Source organism: Mesocricetus auratus, unplaced genomic scaffold, assembly GCF_017639785.1.
Source record: "Mesocricetus auratus isolate SY011 unplaced genomic scaffold, BCM_Maur_2.0 Super-Scaffold_100010, whole genome shotgun sequence".
Classification (NCBI taxonomy): domain Eukaryota; kingdom Metazoa; phylum Chordata; class Mammalia; order Rodentia; family Cricetidae; genus Mesocricetus; species Mesocricetus auratus.
In genome coordinates, this window is record NW_024429194.1 from 40911021 (window position 1) to 40919481 (window position 8461).

An 8461-nucleotide genomic window follows, 5' to 3' on the forward strand; every position below is an offset into this window, starting at 1 on the left:
TTAGCCAGTGCCCCTCCTCTCCCTCCTTGTTGGTTGTACACAGGGAAAGCAGGCATAAGAACATAGACTGAGTTGGAGAGAGTGGGCTGGGCAAGCAAGATCCAGCATGACACAAAAGCATGAGTGGAGGAGCAAAGATCAGACTTCAGAGCTCAGAAGTATTTCCACCATCCAGTGAAATGAAGGCAACACAACCTCAGTAAAAGCCAAATGGTGAGAGAATGAAGCAACGGGGACATTACTCTGGACATTACATTTAAACTTATGAAGAGAACAGTGTGAGAATTACACTAGCAATCTTCGTTTTGTACCTCAGATCAGGCAGAGTGGTCCAAGACTTTGCCAGACTTAACTACAATAGCAAAATCACATTCTGCAGTTTTCTATTTTATAGCTCATTGTTTAGAATTCCTCATTCTAGAGACACAGAGTCTGAGTAGGTTAGTATCATTGAATTTTCATATTCATTTGGAAGTAAGATCTAGAATAGCTAAAAAAATAACCAATTCATGAAGTATTTATTAAGAAATATGCCCATATAACCAAGCAACATCTATCATGAAATAGGATTGGCCTTAGCGAAAAATGATTTCAAGTGCCTCACCTTCATTCTTAGAAGGCAATTAGTATAAATTATATACATGGATTTATGTAACTAGAAGAAATCTTTAAAATAATTCTTCTGGTTCTTTTATATATTTAAGAAACTGACATCTAGGCAAACATAGTCATGTCATTATTTTTTAGTTATTCAGTACTGAATAAGCCTTTAGTAAGAACCTTTACTTTAGTCTTTAAAGGAGTCAATGCAGAAAAACATACATGGTATATATTCACTTATAAATGGATACTAGATGTAATGCAAAGACTACAATCCACAGGTCCAGAGAAGCCAGGTAACAAAGAAGAGCATAAGTGGGACGCTTGGATCCTGGCTAAACTGGGGAAAGGGATATAAAGAGGAGGGGATGGCACATGAGAACATTAGGGAACTGGCTGTTGAGTTTGGGAAAAGACAGAGTGGGAAAGCAATGAAAGAGATATCTTGATAAGAGAGAGCCATTGTGGGGTTAAGGAAGCCTGGTGCTAGGGAAATTCCCAGGAATCCACACGGATGACCCCTGCCAAGACTCCAAGCAATAGTAGAGAGGGTGCCTGAACTGGCCTTCCCCTGTAATTAGACTGATGAATACCCCAACTATCATCATAGAGCTTCAATCCAGTAATTGATGGAACCAGATACAGGGGTCCACAACCAAGCACCAGGCCAAGTTCTGGGAATCCAGTAGAAGAGAGGGAGGAAGGAATAAGTGAACAAGGGAGGTCAAGATCATGAAGGGGAAATCTACAGAGACAGCTGAACCTAACTCATAGGAACTCACAAACTCTAGACTGAGAACCATGGAGCCCCCGTGGGACAGAAGTAGGCTCTCTGTATGTGGGAGACAGTTGTGTAGCTTGGTCTGTCTGAGGGGCCCCTGACAGTAGGACAAGGATCTATCCCTGGTATATGAGCTAGCTTGTGGGAGCCCGTTCCCTATGGGAGTATGCATGATCAGCCTTAAAGCAGGGGAAGAGAGGGTGGGGAGGGAAGTCTTAATGGGCCAGGTTTTGTTGACTCCCTATGGAAGCCCTTACCCTTTGGGAGGAGTGAATGGGGGTAGGCTGGGGGTAGATGAGAGGGGACAGGAGGAGAGGTGGGCAGGAGAACTGTGATTGTAATTTAAGTAAATAAATAAGAGTCAGTGTAGACCTGAGTTCCATAAAAACAATTTTGTTAATAATTACTGTAAATAAAAATAATTTCATGCCTATGTAGTATTAACAGTGAACAACAAGAGCAAAGATGCTAACAACTATTTTAGTCAAACTAATCTTGGTTAAAGCATTTTCTTAAAACTTGACCTAAACATACTTACAATATAAATTTCACAGAGTAAAATGACTAAGCCTTTGGATATGTATCCATTCTAATGAGTAAAATATTTCTACAAAAATGTAAAATAATGAATTCATCAGCAACCTTCTTTGCACAATGCTTATTATTGCCAAAAACCTCCGATCTTATAATGTGCTGAACAGAACAAACTGCTCTGATGCACTTGTTTTCTCAACTTGTCAAGAGTAAACACAAATGATTTTGCAAGACTCTAAAGAGCAACCTTCACCAAGAGGAGAGGTGGTAATTCGGGTCATGTGCCAGGACACTACTGGACCCTTTTAAACTAAACATGTGTGATGATCACAGTTTAGAAGTATGTTGTGTAATGGGCTTGAAGGTACCGACCTAGTGAAGCAAGAGACAGCCATTTACTTTAGAATGACGTTGAGGACTTTTTAAACAGGCCATCTACGCAAATTTCGACTCCACTCCCTTCCACAGGACATTTGATATATTAAATCTGACACCTTCTACGGCCTTCTGCTTTCAGGGGAATTAAATCTGAGAAGATGTGTTTCACCTTCTCGGACATTGGAGGAATGCTTTCACAAACTTTAAGTTCCATTATCCTAAAATGTTATTGCAGATCGTCAGGAAAGCAACGCACAATTATTTCTCCCTCCAGTCTTGTAGGTTGTGAATGGTATTATTATAAAGCATTGAGTACTGTTATTGTGGTGATGTTGGCGGTGGTGGAAGTGGTAGAGGTGGACGTGGTGTTGGTGATGCTACTGTTGTTTATAGAGACTAATTTATTTTTAGAAAATTGATGCTCTGAAAGGAAAAAATATAGATAGAGATGAACGGCAACAAAAGACGAAAGAAAGAGAAACCAACATGCTGATCTTTGAATTCTATTAACTGTTAACAATTAGTCAATGTCCTTCTTGACTAGCAATTCCTGGTATGGCTTTAAGTGTTGGAGAATTAAGTGTTTTACTGTGGTGTTGCTTAGTTGGTATCATTCATCCATAGCCTGTGCTCTCCTTCATTAAGATCATTCGCAGCTCGGGAAGAAGAAAATATGTATTTCTTTCAATTGATCCTGCATTAGGAAATAAAGGGTGTTCTTAGAAACTGTGGGAACTGCAAAAGCAAAGGAATCATGTTTTACAAGTTAAAAACTATGACAATATTTTAAAACATTGTGTTTAAAAGTTAACTAACTAACTGGGCATTTGGAGATGTGTCTGTAAAATCCTAACACTTGGGAGACGGAAAGGCCAGGAATTCAAGGCCAGTGTCTGCTACATAAGAAGTCTATGGCCAGCTGTGCTGCAGTAGACCCTGTCACAAAAAAAGAAAAGAAAACTACATTTAATTAACTGTAATGAGATACTGAGGTTGAACATTAGTTCTAGAAGTCCAATAATTAGACAAGTTCTAAAGAGTAGGAGAAATGGCATGAACCAAGTCTAACTAGTTCTGGGTTAGTCTAGACGGTACATTACTGTGGTTGGCAGGGGAAAGTCTTTTCAAATGTGAATAAGAATTATACTAACAATGGTGAATGCACTTCAAAAATTAATTGTTCTGACTCAAAAGTCATTTGCCATGTCTGGTTTTCTAGTATTGTCTAACCAATTCATTTGTAACTGATACACTTATTACAATCCATATACACTTAAGTTAAAGATAATGAAGGACATTTGCAAAACAGTCTTATAACATAAGAATGCAAAGGTACAGGTATGAAGTGTTGTTACTCTCCAAGAAACTGAGGATTTGCCCAGAAATGGATCCAACTCATCTCCGGATCTCAAACACATGCAACTATGCACCCTGTAGACTCATAGGCAAGTCTTTAAATAAAAGGCAAACATACTTTAAATAAACTCTTTTGCTGACATAGCATTGTGTTCTTCTTTTGCCCTTTAGGGGATATTCTAGAAAACTTGAATCATCGTGAAAGCTCGATGACTTTGCCCATGCACTTTTCAGGACTGTAATTTTTTTGATTCACATGTGAATCAAAACATTTCAGCTGTTCTTTGAACATAACACAAAAGATGTGTTGTTCTTTAAGTTGTAAAAACACTCCCATTTCTGTTTTCTTTTTAATACACAAGGTAGTTACTTACAGCACAACTTGTCTTAATAATAGAAAATTAAAATGTCGTAGTGATCTGAGAAACAAGAATACATATATGGAAATAAACACTTTTAATATCTCAAAATCAAGTTCTAAATTGTCTACATGTACAAATTGCATTTGCAGCTAGTTGACTATGAGGCCAGAATAAGTACTATGAAAGTCCACGTTTTAAAGAGGAAACCCTTTCGTAAATAATGTTTACATTGAACTAAATGTTTTTTAATATAATAAAAGTGGCAAATACATTCATTTAGCATCATTACTTTGTTTGAGTGGTTACTTTTCAGCCCTTCAAGTTTGTAAGTAGAATTTGGGCTCTTATTCTAGGTCTGGGGAGAGTTGGTGACAAGTCAAAATGGCTCTTGAGGGCTCTGTCAGGTTGCTGGCAGAGACTAGGGCAGGGGAGGGTCAAGTTCTGTGAATTCTTTCACCTGCCTCACTAGGGCAACTGGCTGGACTCCAATCTGTCCTAGTACTCAAGAGCCTGGACGACATTTTTCTCTTCATGCCACCAGAGAAAATACTTAGGGCATAGCAGACCAAGAGGAAGGAAGAAGAAAGCCCAAGGAAAAGTGCATGATTACAAAATAATGCATATGAAATGCATAACTCAGTCTTCACGGTGGCTTGACACTCACTGTGTCAAAAACCATCCAACTCATGTTTACTGAAGTTTTCTCTGTACAAAATGGAATTGACAGAGGAAAAACAAATAAAGCAGACTGCTACTCCCCTAGCCAACATAAACTAATGCAATGCTTTGCCCTATGAGGAAATCTGAAGCTAAATGATGGTGAACTTTCTCTGTTTGCCTGAATTCTATCAAACCTTCAAATGCCTACAAAATCCTGCTGTTTTTCTGAGACATAGTCCTCATTAACATGTTTATATCAGTCACCACATTATAACATTATCTCCTATGCTGACACTACTATCCTGAATAAAATTAATAAGAATCTCCATGCTACTTTTTAACTACAGGACAAGACTAAGAAGTGCAGTATGTTCAGTTTTCCAAGGCCTTAGCCTCATTTTCTTCCATGTTCTTTTCTGTTATCTTAAAGTAATCTTTGCTTTGCCTCTGTTTAGCATCAGCAAATAGAAAATAGTAGCAAATATTAATTAATTCTTATGGGCTACGAGGAATAATCCTTTATCCCTTTGGCACCCCTTTAATGTTGATTAAAAGTCTTTTACAGGCCAAGGGTGGTGCTGAAAATTCTGAGAATAAAAATGAGAATGGAGGATAGGCTTGCCCTGCAAAAGCTCACACTCAAAGAGTCTTTACAGTTTATCCTTAGAAACAGACACATCTTCTCTGCTATCAACTGAACAATAAAGAAGGACAAAGGGAGCTGAAACCTAAGAAGCTCAAGACCTCCAAGACCCAAGGACAACAGACCAAATCAATAATCCTGCCCAGTGGCCCTGCGGTAATGTAGTGCGAGCACATACCTGTACACTTCACAAAATCAAAAGCCACCCACATCATCTCACATATCCCAAAGGAGTTGACCCACAATCTAAGAAGCCCCTCAGATCCCACAACCTCTCATAAAATAAAAGAATCAGATTTTATAAGTGGACAATTATGGCTCAAAGGTCTGATTATCAATATTGAGCAAATTAGTTAAACTTTTAGCATATGCAGGGCTAAAAGACAATGTCTAAAATAAAATCTCATATGAACATTAAAAACAGATGTTTTATAAAATATATGATATATAAGTCCAGGATAAAATATTTTTCAGCATGAATTTAGATTAATATCCAATGCTAGAAACATGTGAGTCAAAATATTTTTTAAAAACTAGCAAATCTTTAAATAAGCCCCAAATTCACATGAAATAATAAATCTTCAGTGCTTATCCCACCCAACAAATATACCACAATATAATTACAAAAAGACATAGAGAAATGTAAAGGTTCATACCAAGGTTATATTAAAGTTACAAGATTTGCAAGCTCAGTAATAATCAATGTTCTCAAGAACTCCTCATCAGATTCTAATGAAGTACTCTGCTCACCACTGGTCCTTCTTTTCCAAATCTTGAATGTGAGCAGCTAAGAAAAGATGGGCCACATCAAAATCAAAGCAAGCAAATTTTTGACTGTTAAAGCTTAGACTCAATATGGCTGGAAACAAGAATGCCATGTCCAGGCCTAAGTTAGCACAGTCCCTTTTAAAAGCAGATCAATCTTTCTCTTCAGGCTTGGAACTCTAGGCTATGTCTGGAAAAATAACTACTCCACTACCTTGATACTGGGCTCCGTGTTTCTTCCAGACCTAAAATGAGACACCTTTCCTTATCTCATCTGTAGAAAAGAAATGACTTCAAAGTCCAAGAGACAAGCCATACTGCAGGTGCCAATAGAATCAGGGCCTCGTCGGACCACCTGACTTACAATTACTATAGGAGGGAATGTGCTTAACACTTATCCAATAAAAAATCCAAAATTAGCATGTTTCCTTAGGAAAAATGCTCACAAATGTCTTCCAGAATGTTACTATGAACTGAAAGCTATTGGTTTGCACATTAACTATGCTTCAGAATGATTCAACCAGCAGAAATGTGCTCCAACTTGCAACTTTATCTCAAACCTGATAAAAAATTTCACCTTAAGGAGTTTGTACATTCTCATACTAATATAAAATTTCTAATTAAATAGGGTTTAAAATAACTAATAGCCCTAAAATTTTTAAGTAACATTTGCATATATAAATGATATTTAATTAAGGAAAATACTCGCAAGTGTTTCTCTTACGGAAAGTGAAGCATCCTGGTTTCCATTAATCTCCCTTTGATATCTTTAAATCTTAGAGATCAGTAGAGTTAGAAGTTTATAATATTAAATGTTTAAAATGGGAGATCAAAGCATAACCATGTACTTATACAACTCAACCATACATCCTAAACCTAAACTTTCCTATGAATTCATTTCCTTACAGTGGTTAAATTATTTAACCTTTGTATGTAGCACCTTGTTGTAAGAAAACCAAGAAAGATCAGTGGTCATGGAGAAAGAATCAGTGGCAAAAGGTGATCTCACCAGATAAGGGGTGTAGCAGAGGAATGGCTACAGTCATACATTTCAGAAGGGAGATGCCACATCTATATTAACTATAAAGTTAATCCCAAGATTCTCTCTTTGACAAATAGTAAGTAAGCAAGCATATTATGCTAGTCAAAAAGTAGAGGTTAGCTCTGACCTTGGCTCTCTCATAACTCCATTCTACTCTTAGCCAAACCAATTCATCAGCATAGAGCCTAACATTTCTAGAATCCAAACAAATCAATGACATAAAAATGGCAGAGATACGTAAACTGCCAAGATAATGTCTATCACATTCTGTGATTTCAGGAGAAAACACCAAAGAAACGCCAATTTTTTGAGTTGCTAAGGATTGAATCTAGCATCTCCCACATGCTAGATCAGTGGCTTGCCATTGAGCTGGTCCCCATTAGAAAAATCAATTTGATGAAACCTCTCCTGGTACAATCTATGTTGAACTCCTTCATAGACTTGCTAAGGAATAATCAGTGAGGATAAATATTTTTATTTAACTCATTCATTCTCATCTTCCATCCATTCATTTATTCAGCCAGAAATTTGAGTGGCCTTTTTTATAACCAGATATTCCATTGTACACAGGTGAAATGCATTGGCATGCTCTCCCACCTCCCACCTCATGGAAGTGAATCAGGATGCTGAGATCAGACATGGTTCAAGTATATCCCCCAAAGGTTCACATGTTGTAAGCTTGTCCCTGGTAGGGTAATGTTGGGAAGCAATGAGGCCTTTAGCATTTGACACTGAAGAGAGGTAATTGCTGGCCCCACCTCAGCTCTGGTTTCCTTTCTTATCATGCAGTCCCACTCTGAATCCCCCATAATACAAAGCGTTGTGAGAATACCACGAGAGCCAATGCCAGTACCATGCCCATCAGTCTCTAAAACAATGAGCCAAATAAACCTCTTTTGTAATAAAGTATTCATTCTTGGGTATTTCATTACAGTAACAGAAAACCGAGTTATATAAAATGGGTACTGAGCAATAAGGTCATCACTGTCACTGTACCTGAAAAATCTGGAATTGGCTGTAGAGCAATGTGATGGGTGATAGTTGAAAGAGTCCAGAAGAGGGGAGGAGAAAAGGAATTCTGGGAGGATGACTTGGAAGATGGAGACCTGTAACATATCTCCTCTCACTGAAAGGAGGATCCTGTTGAAAAGTGAGGAAGATGTTAGCCCTATTAGCCCCACTGAAAAATAATTTGACTGCATTGTATCTATGCCCAACCACTCTGTAGAAGGCCAAACTTAAAAGCAATAGAGTACTTTTTCCAACAGAATTAGCCGCAAAGCACTTGGGATCGGCATGGGTATTATTGACTGTGTTTAGCTAGACTAGTGATGAGTTTT

The 8461-nt window shown here is 37.9% G+C and overlaps 1 protein-coding gene across 3 annotated transcripts in view; it reads right to left on the bottom strand.

The window, feature by feature from the left end:
• The window catches only part of Cps1 (carbamoyl-phosphate synthase 1), a 117218-nt gene extending 110803 nt beyond the window's left edge, over positions 1-6415 (bottom strand). Inside the window, exon 1 of one of the 3 annotated variants that reach the window (XM_040753392.1) lies at positions 6294-6415. The gene's annotated coding sequence lies outside the window, so the exon portion shown is untranslated. The other 2 variants (XM_040753393.1, XM_005070541.4) reach the window with 2 other exon arrangements.
• Between the last annotated feature and the right edge of the window lie 2046 nt (positions 6416-8461).